Below are 8755 nucleotides of genomic sequence, written 5' to 3'. Positions count from 1 at the left end.
TTTTTTTTTTTTGTTTTTTTATTAACTCCTTATTTTGATTATTGAGTGTAATTTTTTTAGTATATTTTTTTGTGTGATATTAACTTTTGGGATAATACAAAAAGTATTGTTAGAGAATAATGTTTCAAAATTTGTATATTTGTCATACCATATGAATTCAGTTTGCTTATGTAACGATTCCAATCAACAGCTACTCCCTAAATTTTAATTTTTTTTATTATTAAGTATTGTGTATAATCAATTATATCGAGATACAAAAATATAATAAAAAATAATTTAAAAATATATAATGTAATTAATATCATATAAATTCAAATTTCTAAAATGATCTAATAAGCAAAATATATGTTATCCTCACGCTTATCAATCATCAAGACTAATATTATCATTATTATCACTATCAATATCTATATGTGATATAACTAATACATCATCCTCTTCCAAAAAAGATTATTTTAGATTTTTTAATTTAAATCTTTATTTATTTTTTATATTAAAAATTACATATTTTGATTTAATTTTCATATCGTATTGTTCGATTACAAATTCATTTCTAATACATCCCTCCATACGTATCATTACTAGACATGTGAATTGTATCATATCATATAAATTGTATCGTGTATTGTAACATACTAATAATTATGATGCTAATACTTAATTCCTTCCTAAAAATATTTATAATAATTAGTATTTTCTTTTTTATAATTTTAAAATTTTATTTTCGTTCTATATTAAAAAAAACCATGGATGCGGGTGCGCCGTGCGCCCGTGATTCACATTTAAATTAAAATCAAGATATCAAATCACTTCCATCTCACGAAAACGATGATTGCATATTGGTCGTGCTCATGCATGCATCTAACAGGTATATTAGTAGATATGTTCACAATTCGTTAATTATAAGTTACTTTTTATTTTGCCAAAATAATAAAAATTACTCATGTTGATATTGGTATCTTTATTTCGTTTTCCAATAATAATCGTACATTTTTTATTTGCATGAAATATTTGTATAAAGTTACCGTTGAAATTCAATAATAAAAAGTATATAATATTTAGGGAAAAACATAAAATGTTTTAAAGATTGTAAATTTTGACAAAACATTTTGGCGCCAAATAATATATTTCCATATTTGTTTACACTTTCTCAAGTTACATATATCTATATTTATATCCCATATATATTATAATAAAGGAAATTTTACACTATAGTGTCCATTTTTTTATCACTACAAAAAAACAGACATTTTGCAGCGGTTCATTTTGGTATAAGCAACGGTTGTAACCGTCGCTAAATGCATTTTTGCAATTAGAGGCGGTCGTAACCGTCGCGTATACCAAAAATGAACCGCCGCTAAATACCTGGTTTTTTGTAGTGTATATATTTCAAAACTATGATTATTAATTACTCATTTATATTTCCAAGAAAAATATAAAAAATATAAATATGATAGAACTATATATGTAACTTATTATTTAAATAAAAATTTAAAAATAAACATAAAAAATAAAACTATAAATAATTCTTACTTTCTAATTAATTATAATTACTTTTCAAATTCTCATGTATAATTATAATTCACTTCAGATTATCTTTATTACATTATTTGTTCATCTTAACAAAAAAATGAAAATTAAAAAATTATTTAATAACTAATTTGGAGAATTATTATTGTAATTTATTAGGGAGATTTTAAATTTCTCTTATTTAAACTAAATAATAAAAGACAATATTTCTTTCAGTAATAGTATTTCTATTATCGTCTTGAAATTTCTTCTACATAAATTATTCTTGTTATCTTAATAAGAAGTTGATACGTTGCTATTTAAACTAAAATGGAAATTTTTCTGTAAAAAAAATAATAAAATAAGAAATTTTAAAGGTCTAACAATTACATAAAGAACAGAGTTAAACGTTAAATGGTCATACATGTTGGGTTTCATTTCATTCATGTTTAAATATCTAAGAAAATCATATGCTAACTGATTATGAAAATTTAAAATTACTCATACAAATAAATGTTTGGCATCAAAATTGCACAGAAATTTTAATTTATTTAAATAAATGATAATACATCAATTTTTTTATTATACAATTCATAAAAAGAAAAATAAATTTATATATATTTTATTTTCACAAGTCCACACAAATAAACTCATATAAACTATTGAGAAAAATTGTAACGACAAAGCAGCATCGTATGTGAATTTGTGAGAAATTTATTTATTCAAATGCTATTTTTGCTTATGTAAAATTTAAAAGAATATCTATTGGGTTTGAACTTTGAGGTGGCATTTTTGCCTATGGAAAATGTAAAATATATTATGAAGTGCTAAACTAGCCATTAGTACTTCCCAAAATGTGGGATGATTGGGTGCGTCCTTCATTCCTAGGGTTTAACCCCAAACTCGCTTGAGTAGATACGACAAATCCCTTCCCGACAAACTAATACCAATCAACTTCAACTTTTCAAACTTCCCTTATCCTAACAATTATTGTCAAACAAAAAGTTTCACAAAGAAATTTCGAAGTTTCACTTTTCAATCTTGCTACAACTTACAACAAATAATTTAAGCAGCACAATAATAGACACGTACAAAGAATACACATGATGTACCAAAAACAAATTATAAAACATAAAGCCTACATGCTCTAGAAGAGCATAGTGTTCCACATACACCTTAATTTTGATGTGATAATTAATTCATAGCTTAGAGAAATATAAAATTATTAATATAATATCATCTAATAGTTTAAATTTTTAAGTTTAAATGATTTTATACATGATATAAGAGCCTTTGATAGTATTGTTACCCCTATTTTATTAATAAAATTAATTAAATATTGTGAAATTTATTAGCATAGGTAAATTGAGTCTAATTCATCATTTATCTTTTAAGTCCAATAAACTCTCATGTAAAAATTATGTTAGAGAAATATAAAATTATTAATATAATATCGTCCAACAATTTAAATTTTTGGATGAAAATTGTTCTTTACATTATAATAATAAAGTTTAGCCTATGGAAAAAGAGTTATTAATATTTTTGGATAGAAGCACTTGATTTTATTTTTTTTGGTATGCCGCACTTGATTTTAATTAGATGTGACAAAATATTTTGAATTTTAATAATGATATTTATTCATACTGATTTTCACTAATTTCTGGGAGATTTTAGTACAAATCATTAAATAATATCCTACTAGTCCCCATGTAATTTCTGGATAACTTTCTAAACAAGTCTACTTATATTTAGATGGATGAAATAGAATGATTAATACTAAAGTGAAGTACTACACCAAGTTCCACATATTATTTGAGAGTTTTTTAAAGTAAGAGAGTGGAATGGATTAAAAAAAGGGCGAATCACTTCATATCACTCAAATTCCTCAATTTTCATATCCCCTGTATTGATTGGTGGGAAGTGAAACTTTTTAACATTAAGCACTCTACCTCTTTTCTTTTTCTTTCTAACGCTTATAAAATGTAAACAGCCATGAAGGTTGACATTATTATAATCGCGTTAGCTCTTATTTTAATGATAATTTCAATCCTTCCATCCCCTTCATGATTATTAAGTTATCATTCATGTCAATTTTTAAAAAAAAATTATCATATTTGCTTGTTACTTCCAATCAATGTAAAGGCTCGTCTAATACTTTTAAGCTATGATGTACAGACACTGATACGGGACACACGACACGACACTCTGATACATAAATTTTAAAAAATTCATATTTCGACATGTTAGGACATGTTTTGATATTAAATAATTTTTTTAACATATATAATATAACTTATATTTAATACATATAGTAGCCCATAAAAAGTCATATAATCAATAAATAATCATAATTTCCTAATAAAAATATTATAGCTAGAGGAAGCACCGGCTTCACTGAAATATTACAAAAGCTACTCCAAGTCTATTATTAAAATCATTCTAAAATCAACTCTATTGGTCCTCTTGCATGCCTTAGACATCCATTGCAATATAAGGAGAAAATTCAAATTAAATTTTTAAGAGATATAAGACCCAGCCCTTATTTTGAACAAACGAACAGAGAGAGACATCAGAGAGAGGGGGGATGAGTGAGAGAGACATCAGACCACTTACCAACTGAAGAAGCAAGAAAAGGGGTAGCTGACGAAGAAGAACAGAGACAGCCAAGCAGCAGCGACGGCCGACAAACCGAGGAAGAATAAGCAAAGAGCAGCGACGAGTTTGCAACGCGTTAGAGAGGGATATCGGCATTTAAAGAGAGAGGGTTCTAAATTTTTAATTTTTATTAAATGTTTTTTACTTTTTTTAAAATTATAATTTTATTAATTTTTTTATGAAAATGCGAAAACGTGTCAAAAAACGTTGACTACGTGTCAGCCTCGGTCAAAGTTGCGTGTCAGAATAGTCAATGTGTCCCAAAAAGTCGACTGTGTGTCGAAATGTGTCGGTGTCTGACACATATTTTTTCCAAAAATTGTTGTGTCCGTGCATCAGAGCATTTTTATTTCTTTGTTCTTCACCCTATTCCAAATCACTTCATTATGAACTACTTCACTTTATCGTCATTAAAATTCTAAATTTGCAAGTATGAAGAATCTATGGAAAAAAGTATGTAAAAGTATAATTACCCTTTAAATTTTAATTATGATGTGTCATATCATATTTTTATAAATATTTGTTTTTAAAATATAAAGTCATTATTATATTGACTTAGAAATATATATGCGTACTTGCATGTGTCATTTTGAACTTATTCCATTGTTTAAGGCATTCTAGTCATTGTCCGTTATTTTATATTTTCGTTATTTCTTTGATTTTCTTTTGATTGTGTGTTATCTCCCTTGACTGCACATGATCCCTTTTGATTTTATTTTCGTTTTATTTTGTTTTGTCTATTTAAGTCATGGAGAATCCTATTGTTATTTGGTTGTTTTTGGTTAAATAAAATTTAGAAAACAGAGAAAGTATTTTCTCACAATCTTTGTGTTCAATCTTTCTTTCTGTTTAGCCAATGGGTTATTACTTCAGCATTATTTGATATCAGAGCTCTGGTTGTCACATAAATGTCTGAACAAAACAACGGTAGGTGAGGTCAAGGTCGAGATCATGGACGACAAAATTGAGATGGTGGCGGCAGAGGACATGGTAGCAGCCCCAATGATGATGACGAGCAACCACACATTGAAGCGCAAGATGCTGCATTGGTAGAAAAAGATAGGAGAATTCTGGAGTTCGAACAACTGCTTGTCCTAACGCAGTTGGACAAGTTAGAAGAAGGAAGAGAGTCTAAAAGATCATCTCATGCGAAAGAAAGGAGCGAAAATCCATTATAGAACTAGGAGCAACAAAGATGAAGTCGACCCTGCGATCAATCCTATTTTGTCAATATTGAGATGAAGATTGAGATCCTGGAATTCGAAAGCGCCACTCATCCAAATAAGTTTATCGACTGGTTACATATCGTCAAAAGAATCTTTGGCATCAAAGACTTGGTAGAAGATCAAAAGGTTAAATTGGTTGGAATCAAATTGAGGAAGCATGCCTCAATTTGGTGGGAACACGTTAAGAAGCAGTGAACCAGATAAGGGAAGTCAAAGATCGAGAGTTGGGACAAGATGAAGAAGTTTTTACAAAAGAAGTTTATGCCTAATTATTATGGGTTATATTTCTCTCATTTCACATGAGAGAAGCCAAGTTCCTACACATACAAAAGAGAGATGGATTCCACCTTTATTTTTTCTCTCTCATCTTGCTTGTTGGCCCCGTTTGTGATAGTTTCTCTGCTACATGAGATAATTCTTCTCATGTAACATGAGAAAATGATTTTCCAATTATTATAGGGAGAAAGCATTTATCAAATATTACAACCTAAAACAGGGTAATCTAATGGTTGAACAATATACCAATGAGTTTGACTGCATGAGGATGTGTTGTGATGTGGCTAAGGAAGATGAACAAATGATTTCTCGATATTTGAGAAGATTGCAAGTTGAGATTTATGATGTTGTTCATTTGCATCAATATTGGAGCTGTTATGATGTGGGTAGATTGGTTGTAAAGGTGAAAGGGCAGTGTAAAAGGAAATGTAGCAATCTCAAATTTCAGAGTTAGTCCTTTTTTAAACCTGCTCCCATTTCGAGTCACTTATTCCTCTTCCTCTATCAATTCAAGCAGCAAATCCTCTAAGCCAGTGATGATTGCTACTCCAACACCAGTGGTAGCCAAGGAAGCGATTCACAACCTTGCTTTCAAGGAAGGATGGAGTAGTAGCAAATCTACCATAGGAGGAGTTATAGCCAAGATGCGCTACGAGTGTAAGGAGATTGGGCATTTCGCTACGGATTGTCCAAATCAGCATATTGTGATGCTTATTGAGGCTCCACTTTATAACGAGGTCTTTATCTATGATGAATCCAACATTGAGCAAGATTATGAGAATCCAATTATTGATGCTCTAGTCTATGATGAGTTTTGTGTCGTCTATGATGAGTTTTCTGTCAATGATAAGAATGATAGGGAGCAAGACAATGAGAATTCAGAGGCAGAATAAATCCTTTATAGTGATTTCGATCAATCCCTAATTGTTAATGAAGATTTAAATATTACTGTAGCAAAAGATGAATTGTGGCTTAGGCATAACATTTTTCATACTAAGTGCACAAGTAGAGAAAAGGTATGCAACACGATAATAGAGAGAGGAAATTGTGAGAATGAGGTGCTTAATTCCATGGTGGATGCAAAATTTAAAATAAAGATAGAAGAAATTGGATTGCATCATTCACATTGTACTTTCATTAAAAATGATGAAAGTGTTGTTGGAAAGTCAGTTACTAGAAACTTAAAAATCTCTAACAAAGCTGAAAATCTATTCAAAGATGCCATAAGGAATGATCCTTCATTCAGGAAGTCTTTAGTTTGCAAGCAAGATTATGAACTTGGGAACAACGGACATAGCAACCTTGTGCTCCATGGAGATGATGATTTAGCTTTTGGTGGAAGCTTAACTAGAGATAGTCCGTGACAATGAGACTTGATGTTACCTCAGGCATAATTTGCCTATGACCGATCACAGATACAATCACAGAATCGAACTACAAGCAATAGTCCTTTTGAGATATTGTATAGGTGTAGTTCACTTACTTCCTTAGAACTTGCATCATTTCTAATCCCCAAGCAGTTTAGTTCAAATGCAAATGAACATGTCAAGCATATCAAATATTTATATTCACAAGTTCTACCTTTAAATAGGGAATTTGTTGATAATGTAGTGTAAGAGTTGCCACCTAGATTATCACCTTAAGAAGTTGTTATCAATGAAGATGAAGCAGATTCGAGGACAAATCTTTTCCTAGTAGGGGAGGATGATGCAACTAAGATTGACTTAAAAATATCTGTGCGTGCTTGCACGGGTCATTTTGAACATTTTAGATTTATTCCATAGTTTAAGGCATTTTAGTCATTGTCCGTTATTTATATTTTCGTTATTTCTTTTATTCTCTTTTGATTGTGTGTTATCTTATTTAATAGAGCATGATCCCTTTTGATTTTGTTTGATTTTATTTTCGTTTTATTTTTTTTTATTTTTTTGGTAAGCATTTTGTTTTGTCTATTTAAGGCATATAGAACCCTATTATTATTTAATTATTTTTAATAAAATAAAATTTAGAAAAGAAAAATAGTGTTTTCACACAATCCATGTGTCCAGATTTTCTTTCTGTTTAGCCAATAAGTTACTGTTTTGACATTATATTAAGTTATATATAAATAAACTATAAAAAACCATTTTATACAATAAACTAAATTATTTCCACGATAGAAAAAATATATATATGTTCTTTTTTTAGAGATAGGTTATTCTACCTACCTTTTTTCATGTCTATCACTCTTCAACACCGTTAGATAAGAATCTCAACTAACCTTTTCTATTTCTCCCCGATTATGATTTAACGATTGTCACCCCGTATGGAAAAAATTCCATCACAAGCGAAGCATGCAAAGTCTGCAAAAACGCGAACACATTCAGGGGCAAAAACCTGAAGAGATGCACACGTAAGTCCACCCTGACTACCCAGACTCCCAGGTAGGCGGGCTGAGGGGAAACTGTTATGGACCCATATAATGGGCCCATTAAGTGGTAAGCCCAACCAGAGGCAATCTAAGATACGGATTGATATTAACAAAGGATAGATATCCATTAAGGATACTAATCCTAATACGACAGCATAGCAAACAGGCCTAGGCCCTCATAGAGGTACCAAAGGCCCATCAACACTACCCACAGGTAACCTCTATAAATACAAGGTAAACTCTAAAGGTACATACGCTCTCTCTCTCTCTTACTGTTATGTTGTCACTGTGCGCGCACACACACCTCATTGGCTAATGCCGTTATAGTATTTTGTGCACAGTGATTTGCTTGACTCAAGGGTATCTCATTCATAGATACCTTAGAGAGGGCACTGGATCCAAGATCGACATACCAGCCTACTGGGCTGGACATCTCTGTCTTAAGGACAGAACAACGATGTTGGAGAGTAATAGTCAAGGTAGGCATGAAAAAAGTAGTAAAATAACTTATCCCTTTTTTTATTCCAAAAATTTTGTGTATTCTAAAGAATATAATTTGAAAGCAATCTAAAGTGGAAAGAAAATTTTACCATATCATATAATACATCGTTACTTTATTTAATGTAATTATCTTATTGTGTATATTATGATAGGAAAATATATTTCGCTTACACTAAGA

Source organism: Gastrolobium bilobum, unplaced genomic scaffold (assembly GCF_033153095.1).
Source record: "Gastrolobium bilobum isolate Gb01-03AN ecotype WA unplaced genomic scaffold, APGP_CSIRO_Gbil_v1 utg11851, whole genome shotgun sequence".
NCBI lineage: Eukaryota > Viridiplantae > Streptophyta > Magnoliopsida > Fabales > Fabaceae > Gastrolobium > Gastrolobium bilobum.
Note: the sequence above shows the minus strand (reverse complement) of the source record.